Source organism: Puntigrus tetrazona, chromosome 24, assembly GCF_018831695.1.
Source record: "Puntigrus tetrazona isolate hp1 chromosome 24, ASM1883169v1, whole genome shotgun sequence".
In the NCBI taxonomy this organism is placed as follows: domain Eukaryota; kingdom Metazoa; phylum Chordata; class Actinopteri; order Cypriniformes; family Cyprinidae; genus Puntigrus; species Puntigrus tetrazona.
Window position 1 is genome coordinate 15,191,971 of NC_056722.1, and position 12,379 is coordinate 15,204,349.

Consider the following 12,379-nt stretch of genomic DNA (forward strand, 5'->3'; position numbering starts at 1 on the left):
TTTATAAGTGACTTTTAAAATGTAATGCTAAATGGTTTCAATTGAATTTATGTTTTAGGCACAATTTTCTGGTATCATGTTTCTGAATAGGTGCTTGAGCATTGTTGGTGTACTTAAGAAATAAAATAAAATAGGTTGTTAAACGTTCTTCCTCCTCAACTTGAGTTCTTCTGACATGAAGTAATCGGTACTGTAAAAAGATATATGCGAATAAAAGTAAATTGAACCAAAAAATTTTATATTATGTTAAAATTGGCACTTGTATAGTGATATGGAAATATGAAGCAAGAAGGTGTTGTGGAGTATTTTTATGGCAATACTGGTCCGTGTCAAAAAATAAAGTGGGATTGATTGATGAAGCTTAACAGTTTTGTTTCTATTTTTACTTTTTTCAGCATTATTATTAGTAGTGGTACTAGCATTGTTTGTATCAACATTTTAATCATCTAGCGCATTGTCACTTCAATGGAATGTTTGCCTACAGCCTGATTAACATCTTACACAGATATTTATTCATACTTGAATAGAGATAACCATTTTTCAGCCTTGTTTGATTTACTAAATGCTGGCTTTTTACGACTACTGAATATGTACCCAGCCCATTGGAGATTTGATGGTGTGTGTGACTGTGTGTTAGCATTTTTCACAAAGCAAGACTGGAAAGATAGCAGACAGCAGGGAGAATAAGTACAGGTTGGACTAGCAAGAGAGATTGTGAAAATTTGTACAGTATTATTTACAATGATCATTTACAGTTCATGTGGTCTTGCATATGTGTTGAAAAAAATATAACTCTGTCATTTACTTACCCTTGTGTCATTCCAAACCTGAAGTGATTCTTTCTGTGAGTTTCTCTATTTTATTGGATCTGTAACAATACAAGTGTGAGTAAAAACTAATAAGAATGACTATTTTGAATCATTATTTTGGTTACTGTCCCTTTAAAATGTACAGCAGTGTGAATCAGTGGTGTGCAGCACAATATGAATCAATCAGGAAAATGCATCCCATCATCCTTTGCTGTTTTTCTCTCGTACTGTCTCTCACTGTTTTATTTGCTGTCTAGCTCTCTCTTCATATCTTTCTTTCTCTCACGTACATTCACTCTGTGCCTGAGGCGTGGATTCTCCACCAGGATTAATTCTCAAAGAGTTTCCTTTCATGTTCTTTCCATGAAATGTTTGCTGTATTAAAAATCTGACTCACATATTTTATATTAACAGATATCAACATGCATTTCGTATCAACATGCATTTCAAATAATGATTTCCTATGTCTCTTGCTTAGCAATATTTTAAGAGACAACTGTACCCTGGCTTTTCACTCACAAAACTGATTATAGCAACAAGAAAATAAATTATGCGTTACTTAAAATTAATGCAGTTATGTAGTCAGATGGCCTTTTAAGAGAACTGAGAGTCACCATCTAAATTAAGTTTTTTTTTTAATGTATGTAATGATCATCTATGCATAAAAAGGAAAGCATTTCAAATTATTTTGTAAAAAGAATATAATGGCATTTATATTGGGTTTGTAATTAAAGGAATGTTCAGGGTTTAAGACAGGGTTTAATCAAATGTATATTTACATTTATAAAATTACATTGGATAACTATGGGTCAAAATATTATAAACAGATGTGTTTTTTTCTGGAGTGCTTATATTCTTTTCTTAAAACGATTTTGTTACATACAGTATATACAGTAATTACAGTAGATGTAATGCTTTGTGTGTGTGTGTGTGTGTGTGTGTGTGTGTGTGTGTGTGTGTGTGTGTGTGTGTGTGTGCATTTGTGCGTGTCATCATGTATAGGGGTAAAAGTCTAAATCATCTTCTGTGCTAATATGATAATGTTACAGATAATGATACAGATAATGTCAATATTTCAATTACCCTGAACATTTTTTAGGTAGGTGTATCATGTGCATGTGTGCATTTGTGTGTATATGAAAGAGAGCGAGAGATGCTGACTCAGATGTTACAGTCACACATTTCCACTCACACTTACACTTAACACATTCAGTAAGACATCACAACAGTGTATGTTCCCTTTTAAACATGAAAATGTGTGTTTTCATGTTTGTGCATGTTTATGTTTATGCCATTATAAAGTTAAAGTGAGATTTGTCTCTTTGCACTGTCATTAAGTATCACTGCATCTTATAAGCTCCAACAGCAACACAGACGTGAGCGTTTGGATGCCGCAACACACAGATGGTGAAATAATGTTGTGTGCATGTGCAGATGGGGCCTGACAAGCGTAATAGGTTGAGGTCTGCTCCAATCATCCAAGCTGTGGGTGGGTGTGTAAGAAAGATACAAGAAAGCTGTGTAGAAAGCCATAGCTGAGGAAGAAACATCTATCATCTATCTATCAGCAAAATCTGCCTCCATCTGTGAAATTAAACATTTCAATTTAATGTTTACCCATTGACAATTCTGAAGAATATACATTTCTAAATATTTGTTCAACAACATTTGTTTGTGATAAATGTCTTTGCTTTCACTTTTTGTATATTTAATTAATCCTTGTGGAATTAAATTATTAAATTCTTTGAAAATAACATCTTACTTTTTTTAGTTACAATTTTTAAATAGTACTTATGCGTAGGGAATTAATTTTACTTTGTTTTGCACTATTGGTGATGCAGACAAAAATATTATTTAAAATTGACTAATCAGGCTAACAATTTTGCTTGCTGGATGATTCATGGGCTGAAACAGGACCATATCTACAGACATTAAAACTAGATTTTTTATGGTGAATTCCTGTGACTTTTAGCATAGCATAGCATAGGTCATTGAATCTGCAGCCATGGTACAGCAGCTATTATGCTGGAATGAGAATATAGTCCCTAGTCATATCTGCCTAGAAAACCACAACTTTTCAGTCGGGTTTGGTACAAGATGTAACTACAGAAGAATCAAGTTTTAAACTTGAAAAATATCAAAACTCATTTTTAAATGAGATGCTAATCAGATTCAATGTTCTATGCTAAGCTGTGCTAAAAGTGCTATTGCCAGACCCAGAGATCAGTTGAATGGATTCAAAAATTGTAAAATGTAACTTTTTTTAACTCTGGGGGGGTTGGATATAATAATCAGTATTAATTATCAGTAAAATAAAAATAATTTCCAGATGCTTTTTTTTTGTGTTCATTTATACACACAAAGGGACACGAGGCAGCCATAAAGCATCCCATGGATGAGGATGACAGTAATTGAAGGGAGCAGAGCAGCTTTTAAATGTTCTGTAATCTGAGTTGACAGAGAGGAAGCCGCCTGGAAAGATGTGTTCAGTCAAAATTGAATTATACGTCTCCTTACTTGACCCTCTCCTGAAGGCTTTTACCTCACATACACTGCTAAGTGCAAGTGTGACTGAGTTTGTGACTAGAAAGTATATATACTGTATATATATATATATATATATATATATATATATATATATATATATATATATATATATACACACACACACACAAACTCTTGAAAAAACTTATATCCACAAATAGCAAACATATTACATTTTGTAACATTGATAACAATATATTATTATTTTAAAAAGTTGATTTGAAGTTTTTATCAATATCAATAAGTTAACATTTAGTAAAATTTAATTAAGAAATTAAGAAAACTAGTACTTTGTTTATATTTGTTGTACATATCATTGTATTACTGTATTTTTGGTCCAATAATGTGAATTAATGTGATGCATATGTGGGTACAACCGTCTTCTTTCAAAAGCATTAAAAAATCTTCCTCTGATCTGAAACATTTGAATGGTAGCAAAAATAATATATGTATTATTACAAAAACGTATCAATTAACATAGTATTGCATTAAAGTAATTTTCACAGTTTTAATGGGTCTTGAAAATCATATTTGTTTGACATATTGTGTTGGCAAGCTGTGGCTGTGTGCTTTATGGCTAATTGTCATTTATCAGTGCACATTTTAGCACCAGCCATGTGCTAATGTATTATTGTGAGCATGTGGCAGATATACAGTATCATCTCTGTGTTTGTATTTGATTGATGTTAATGAGGTAAAGTGCTTCTATGTGTGTTCCTCTCTTAGATACTATATAAGACAATCTCTCAAATAAATTCCCTCATGAAACACTAACAATGGCATTTCCTTCATTATCATTAGCATTAATGGCACATCTGTGGTAATGCCTTTATGTTGTATGTTAATGGTTTGAGGTAATGGATGCATTAGTGTACATCTACCATATTAACAAATGAGGTTTCTACTTTGTGCTATTAAAAGACATTAAGACATTCCTGATAATGACTCATTCATCTTTATTAATAAGTTTTTTTATTACATCACCTTGCTGGCACTTCCTGTACTTTCATAATGCTAAGTATTTTTACTGGCAACTGAAGTTCCCTGAAGAACCTTTAACATTCATCCAGACTAACCTTGTTGTTTGTTGTGAAAGAAGAAGGTTCTATACATTGTTTTTTTTTTTTAATAGCAATGTAGTAAATGGAAATTAACTCATAGTACTGTGCAGTACAGTGTAAAATAAGTTGTTAAAATTATTAACGCACTTAACACACTTGCCCCGCCCTAGACCTATCTGACATTTCACTTCAGTAAGTAAGAAGTTAATTGTGTTGTTTATTTGGGTCAATGTTGCCAACGAGAATATGAAGACAAAGCAGACCTGTTCATCCACGAGCAGCACACAGCGACCGATTGACAGATGACATTAAAGTACCACAAGAGCTATTCAAAAGCATAAAGAGGCCGTCTGCTCTCTGATCACTACATTGCTAGATTGCTTTGGATAGAAGCATCTACCAAATGCATAAATATGAGGTTTTGGTGCATATAATCCAGAAGTCAAAAGTTCATTATTCTTCTGCCAATAATCATGTCTACAGTCATCCAGCAGATACGGTTATATAATAAACAGAACACACATTAGATACGATCCTCTCTGCTGACTATATTCAGCGCTAATGCATGGATGAGTCCTTGTCCCAAGGGCACGGTTTTAGCAGAGGCACAACTATGATCTAATGACCTTCTCTGATCTAGATTGGACACACTCCCAGCAATTGTTTTATTTTAAGATCTAAGGCACTGGTACTCCATCTGCCTGATTAGTTTTGGGGTTTTAATTGTGCATGTGCATATTTTTGTGATTGTGGTGCTGTCGTAGATGCTGGGCTTATAGCGCTGGCTTTTGAAACAGCCTGTATATTGGAATGTCACCAAGAGCTTATATTGCCTGTTTAGTCTCTTTTCTCTCGTCTCAGTTAAAAGGATGGGAGGAAATAGCCCAGGAGGGTAAAGCGAATGGGTCCCTCTTTTTTCCTTTTGTTCATTTTCAGCAAGGGTATTTTTAGTTGTGGGTCAGCCATTACAGCTGAGTGAATTCTATACCTGATGTCCCTAAAAGCTTGTTGTTATAAGAAAATCCCACTTTGACTTTGAGAAACTTTTCTATTTTCACCTCAGCATTCCCTTTATAATGATAAAAAATGTCTTTAATGTCACAGTTTATATCATTTTAACATATACTTACTTTTAAAAAAATGATTTTTTCTTTTTTTTTTTTTGAAAATGGGTTAAAGCAGAGAAATGCCTAATTTAGTGAGCAAGCTTTGTTTGGCAGCTTTTACCCTCAGACTACTCCAAATGAGTTTAAGTCATCAGTCTGGGTTAGCAGTGAAGCTGTATTTAATTTTGTCAGGCACAGAGGAGCTGTCCGACACATTAAAAGAATATTATACTGCTTCTGTTCCACTGTGTTAACATTTACCTCAACATGAATGCTGTTAGCCAAGATCAACAGCTTTGTTAACTCTACTTATCCTCACTCGTGGCATTTCAGAAAGAAAACCGAGGAACACCTGTTCTGTGACTGTTAACATTCTGACAGGTATCCCAAGAAACAGTGCTATACTTATGCTAAGCCTTGCTTAGTATATACTATATACATATACATTTCTATTCCTGAAGGAATTGAGGGTGTACTTGATTTGTGTTTGATCATTAATCTGGCCTCATAAACACTCACAGCTACACTGAGAAGTGAAAATGTATCTTATGTAAAATGTACAATATTTGTTTGTTGGATATTTTTATGCAATGCATAAAAGTCTAAAGTGTAAAGATGATTATTCTGTTTTGTTCAGTTTTTTTCGATCAGCATAAGACCAGAATTTCTTGGCAGATTCAAGTAATCTCAATTACCCATTCTGTCTAACTAAATCCCAGTTGCACTGCCATTTTGAGAACCTAATGCATCTGCATCTCTACAGTTCCGTCCTAATACATCAGGAAACTGTTTTCTGAGCACCTGCTGTTGTGTCATAATGCTTTACTGTGTTTCATTGATTCAGTTCACTAACCTCATTCTATCAGAGCACTATTCTATTGTGTGTCTCTGATGCATTGTTTCGCCTTTTGAAATCGGCCCAACTAGAAATATGCTTTGCATTTGTGTGAATGTGTCTGCTTGACTAATGATCGCACAGCTCTGGGTGGGTCTGGAGGTTTTCCTTGATCTTGGATATATGGCCTGAAAAGTGCCATAAAATGGCATATGTTTAAAACTGTGCATGATTTTTTAAAAATAGCCGTGGTGCAGTGAGCACCACCCATATGTGCGTCCATATTTCCATTTGCAGAAACATATTAAATAATTTATATAATGTACTTATACAACCTAATATTTGATATAAAGTCAAAATTGCAATAAACAAACTGAACAAAGTACGATATGAAGTCACAATTTTAAAATACAAAACTGTGAAATGCAAAGTTACCTTTATGACATGTATGAATATCCTCTCTTTACCCTTTAATACCACAACTTGAGACCTTTGAGCAAGACACAGAACATCTTTCCTTTCCTTTCCTTTCCTTTCCTTTCCTTTCCTTTCCTTTCCTTTCCTTTCCTTTCCTTTCCTTTCCTTTCCTTTCCTTTCCTTTCCTTTCCTTTCCTTTCCTTTCCTCAGTGACATGAAAATTGACCACAGAAGACACTTTATGCTAATGTAGTAGTGCCAATTGCATTCTGAATTGATGATTTGTTTGTGTAGCTTGAAGCATGGGAGTAAACTTTTTTTGTGTGTGTTTACTACTCCAGTAGAACTTCCAAAGTTTTTGTTATCTAAAAAATTTGAATGTTCATCCTTTTTTTACTGCACTGAAGAAAACAATCAGAAAAAAGAAAACAAGTTGCACATATATTTTCATATTATTCAATAGAAATAATTTGTTATATACTGTAGCACAGAGAGAATTTAAGTATAGCACTTATCTGTATAATCTACAAAAATTGTTTGCCAAGCTTGTATTTAAGACATGTATGTCAAATCGTCATTAAAATACTGCTTTAGCTAAAAAAATGCATTCATATGGTTTGTTCAGCTAATGCACATATGCTTTTTAGTCCAGCAGCATTCTGTTCAAGTACACAAACACAGTCACAAAACCATGCCCAACTGCTTGCAAGTGTTCAACATGTAATCAATCAATCAATCACTTTTATTTATATAGTGCTTTTAACAACACAGATTGTATCAAAGCACTGAACAGTATAAAATAGGAGAATACAATGATAGGGATGTATAATGACAAGATTGAACAATTTGCAGATCGACAATAATCACTAGAAATGAAGTGCCCCAAATAAGCAAGCCAGAAGCGATGGCGACAAGGAACCCCATCCATATAGAATGGAGAAAAAAACTTGACACCCAACACTTAACTTCTAGTTCAATTTTAAATGCAGCTATGTCAGATTGTGCAAAGGACATATTTTGTGTGTGTTTGTTTGTGTGTGTGTGTGTGTGTGTGTGTGTGTGTGTGTGTGTGTGTGTGTGTGCGTGTGCGTGTGCGGTTCCGGTGATCTGTCCACAGGGCTCATCTAGGTATTCTGGTCTCAGATGAACATCATCTCTGGGTGCTGATCCACCATTTGATCTAGATACGAACAGAGAAACAGAATAAAAAAGAAACAAGACTAATATTAGCGTAGATTCTATTCTTTTTACAAAGTAAACAAGTACATTGTGTGTTATGGGGAGTGTTCCCAGTTCCCAGTTCCTTCTAATTAATGCAGCCTAGACATCTTTTAGCGGATTTAAATAATAAAAGTGTATTATGTGTTTTATGTATTATGTGTAGGCTAGGTTAAAAAGATGTGTCTTTAATGCAGATTTAAACTGACAGAATGTGTCTGCTTCCCGAACAGTGTTAGGGAGATTGTTCCAGAAGCAGATCATTTGCAACTCTAATGAGAACAGTCTCAGTACTATGGTACGGTCTGAATCCTGAATATAGTAAGAATGAATATAGCTGTGAGGATACTAATTCTATTAAGATGTTCTGCAGCCAGTACTAACTCAGTTAGAAAATCAAAGTCTATGCGGTGCCCTGGTGGGCTGTATAGAGTAGCCAGTACAAACATGACATGGGATTTATCACTAGCACGTGTTTATCTAGATAAAGTTATATGTAGCACCAAAACTTTAAATGTCACCACCCACTTTACCTTTTTTGTCATGGCTCATTTTTATAGTTTTTTTTTTTTTTTTTTTTAACCAATGTATTCAATTGGTTTTAGCCAGGTTTCTGTCAGACAGAGCAAATCTAGATTCTGATCATTGATCATTGCTTTTTTAGAAAGGGATCTGATAAACGTTGCTTTTAATTTGGTTTGGACGTTCTCTGCGTATTCTAAATCAGGGAACAAACACAGTCTCTATAGTCTCATACTCTATCTATATGCTGAGAATGAGAATGCCTTCTGTGACATGAGGCGGCCAGCAGGTTTAGCCAGTCTGTTTATTTCCTGACCTGGGCCCTAGTTAGTCAAGTGTGAGTTCTAAGACTATGTGCCATATTTCTAGAGAAAAGAGCAGCAGCACCCCAGGAGGGATGAAGACCATCTTGTTTCAACAGGTCAGGTCTGCCCCAGAAACTCCTCCAATTGTCTATAACCTATGTTACCTATGTTATTCTGTGGACACTACTTAGACATCCAGCTATTGAGACTCAGCAATCTGCTGTGAATCTCATCACCTCAGTAAACGCTCTAATGCTGGAACCAAACAATGTATGTGATTCACTCAGTTAAAGCTTGCATGCGTGTATCTAATACTAAAACATTCTCTGTCAGCCTAGCTATTTCCCTGCATTTATTACATGTGAATCCCTGATCGCCAACAGAGAGATATAAACTATACATCTGGCAAGCGGTGCAAGTGACAATGCAGGGTGAAGTCATTTATTCACCCTGAGTGATGGACGATTTACTTACCACTCTTGTTTGATGAGCATGTAAAACGGAGCAAACGAGCGTGAGGGAGAAATAACTCAGAGCAGAAAAGGAAACAATAATAGGCACGTATATGCGGGTGGGAAAGAGAATGAAAAGCTGATCGGCTAAAGAGTGCTAATGCACTGCACGGTTTTAGATTAAAAGCAAACGAACTAGTCAAATTTGTTATATTAATATGATAGATAGTTGAGTTAAATGTGTTAATACCTACCTAGTCTCATGACATAAATGTACCTGGGTGCACTTTAAATAGATACTAGTGCCTCTAAATGTGTACTAGAGGCAGTAAAACTCCAACTCCTTTTATTCCCTTTCCCACAAATATACAGAGTTTCAGTATCACACATATCCAGCTTCATATCTATGGGTTTTCATAGACAGTAGGATTGTTTGTTAGCTCACACAGTACAGAGGCAAGTTTGAATTCTGTGTAACTATGCTTCGACTGTTGTAACTGTGCAACTGTTGTTCCACCAAATATTGACATGAAAATTGACCACAGAAGACGATAACTTGTTTTTGCAATGACATACAGTACATGCATACAGTGAAGTATGGTTCATTAAGCGATTTTTGCCAAGCAAAATTTAGAATTTTTAAACATTTAGAAATTTCTGTCCAACACATACTTACAAAACCAGTGAAGATGACACACAAACATATTCTAACAATTTTATATATATTTTTTTACTTTATCACTGCAAGACATGCCTTCTTATTGCTGATTGGCTACAATTGTGTTTTGGGACACAAAAATCACTTAGTGCACCTTAAGTGGAATGCAAGACATCCTAGTAGAATAATTGATTTCTTTTTGGAATTGTTTTTTCCATTTATTCACATGTGGCTCTGTGGTTTAGAAGGCAATGCAGGGTATTTATGATAGCAGTTCTATTTAGAGGTCAAAATGATTTGTTTTATTAATACCCTTTCATTGCTCACCCTTTATCTTTTTCTTCACGCTACCTTTTTTTCCCCCTTTTGTCTCAGACTGTAAATTGAAGTGAATTCAGAAATTGACATCTCAGCAATTTCATATTCACAAGGCAAACTCCATGCCTCAAGAGAAGTGTTTGAAGATGAGAGGGCCGAGGGAGAGAGAATGAGTGAGTGAGAGTGAGTGGCACTAAGGCTGAGTGAGAGATAAGAAGGTCCTGTGGTAGAGAGGGAGGAAATCTGAGCATCTGTGCAAACATTTTCATAATTACCCCAATTCTCTCCTTGTTTCAAGGTCAAACTGAAATGAATCTTAGAAATCAATGCATTTTGTACATTTGTATATATTTAAAAAAGAACATATCTGCTGTATCCATACACATCACTGCTGTTACCTGCTGAAATGAACACTAGAAACATTCCAAATTATGAATCCTAACACAGTGTTTACATGAACTCTAAATAAAATGATCAGGTTGATGTATGCATTTATATGTTACAAGCTTCCAATTGGGATTTGATCTTTTGAAAAAACAGTTTCCTGTTGTTTCAAGATGAGCATATTAGCCTCCTCCTGCTGCTTCTTTTGTATTATTGAAACTTTATTGACTTTGTATTATTGAAATGTATGTCCCAATTATAGAACAATAAGCACACATACCTTTGTGCTATCCTGCTTGTGTTTCAACCAGTAAAAGTGCCACTTCCCTTATCCAAAACAAGGTGTCTGTGGATGAAAGTCTAAAGCAAGGATGTTGGGACAACGTTTGTCCTGTACCATTTTACAGAAAATGAATAGAATATTTTAGAAGACACAAATGTCAATTCATAATTTCTGTGTCATGCACTTATTTGGTTTTCAGTCAAGTATTTACATGTCTTATTCAACAGATTAGAAAATGTTTAACTCTGTAGGTCTAACCGCATGCTAGTTAGGTATGTTTTGAAGCTTGGATGCAACCCAGTAAAGGACCAGCTTAAAAGATGTTTCTGTCTCTCTTTCTTTGCTGTTCCCTTGCACAAAAAGACAAATTAATATGTTGTACATACACGTATTTAGTGCAGCACATTGTTCGGTTCCTTGAAGGAGACTCAGAGTGCACGCATAACAATTAAAGGATATGCTAATGTGCTTTCCCTTTGTCCCTACTGTGCACTGTTCAAAGACACTTCTAATTGATGTTTCTGTTCTTTCAGTCTCACTCAAACACGTACACACTTTCTGCATATCAATGACTGCGCAGTGGAAAGGCCCCCTGGTGCTTTGATAGAGGTGTGCAGTGTTTTTAAACTGAGAGATTCCTGTGGAATAAAAAAAAAAAAACATAGCTCTCTTTTCATCTTAAGGGTAAAATGTTGCAAGAAAAGAAAATCTTCAGAGATGTTTTCATTGATATAATTCGCTGTATTTCATTGATGTTTAAAGTGAGTTTTCCTGTGCTGTAGTTAGCCTTTGATTCAGTTTGGTGAGTCACACACGCTCACACACTCAATTTTGTCTGGTAACTCTGTTTCAGATCCTTTTTGGTGTTCCCAGCCAGCTGAAATTATCTGTTTTTAAAAGCTGGGTATCCATATATTGTATAAATTAAGCTCAGACAAAAGTGCTGTGCAGGTGCCCTGGGTATACAAAAGGTTTTGTTCTCTAATTCAGGGGTTTTCAATCTTTTGAATATGATTGATCAACCTTAAAGGGATAGTTCACCCAATAATGAAAATTATGTAATTGATTAATCACCCTCATGTCATTCCAAACTAGTAAGACCTTCATTCAACACAAATTTTTAATGAAATCAGAGTGCTCTTTGACCCTCCCATAGACTACCACAATTAAGGTACAGAAACACAGCAAGGACATCATTAAAATAATCTATGTGACATCAAGAGTTGAACTATAATTTCGTAAGCTACAAGAAAACGAAAAAACATCTTTATTATCTTCTCGCCTTCACCATTTTGGAAAGTATCGTATGTGCATGATTTGGACAGAATGAGCAGCAGAAATCACTTATATTGTTTAAGTTTGGAACAAAGCACACACATACATTGTGATACTCTGCAAAATAGCACCAAGGTAACACAGAGGACATAAATTGTTATATTAAAGGGATTATTTTGGTTTTCTTTTGCA

General features: G+C 35.0%; 1 protein-coding gene across 3 annotated transcripts in view; it reads left to right on the forward strand.

Moving 5' to 3' along the window:
* The window catches only part of myripb (myosin VIIA and Rab interacting protein b), a 147,188-nt gene that overhangs the window by 95,435 nt on the left and 39,374 nt on the right, over window positions 1-12,379 (forward strand). The window lies entirely within an intron of this gene.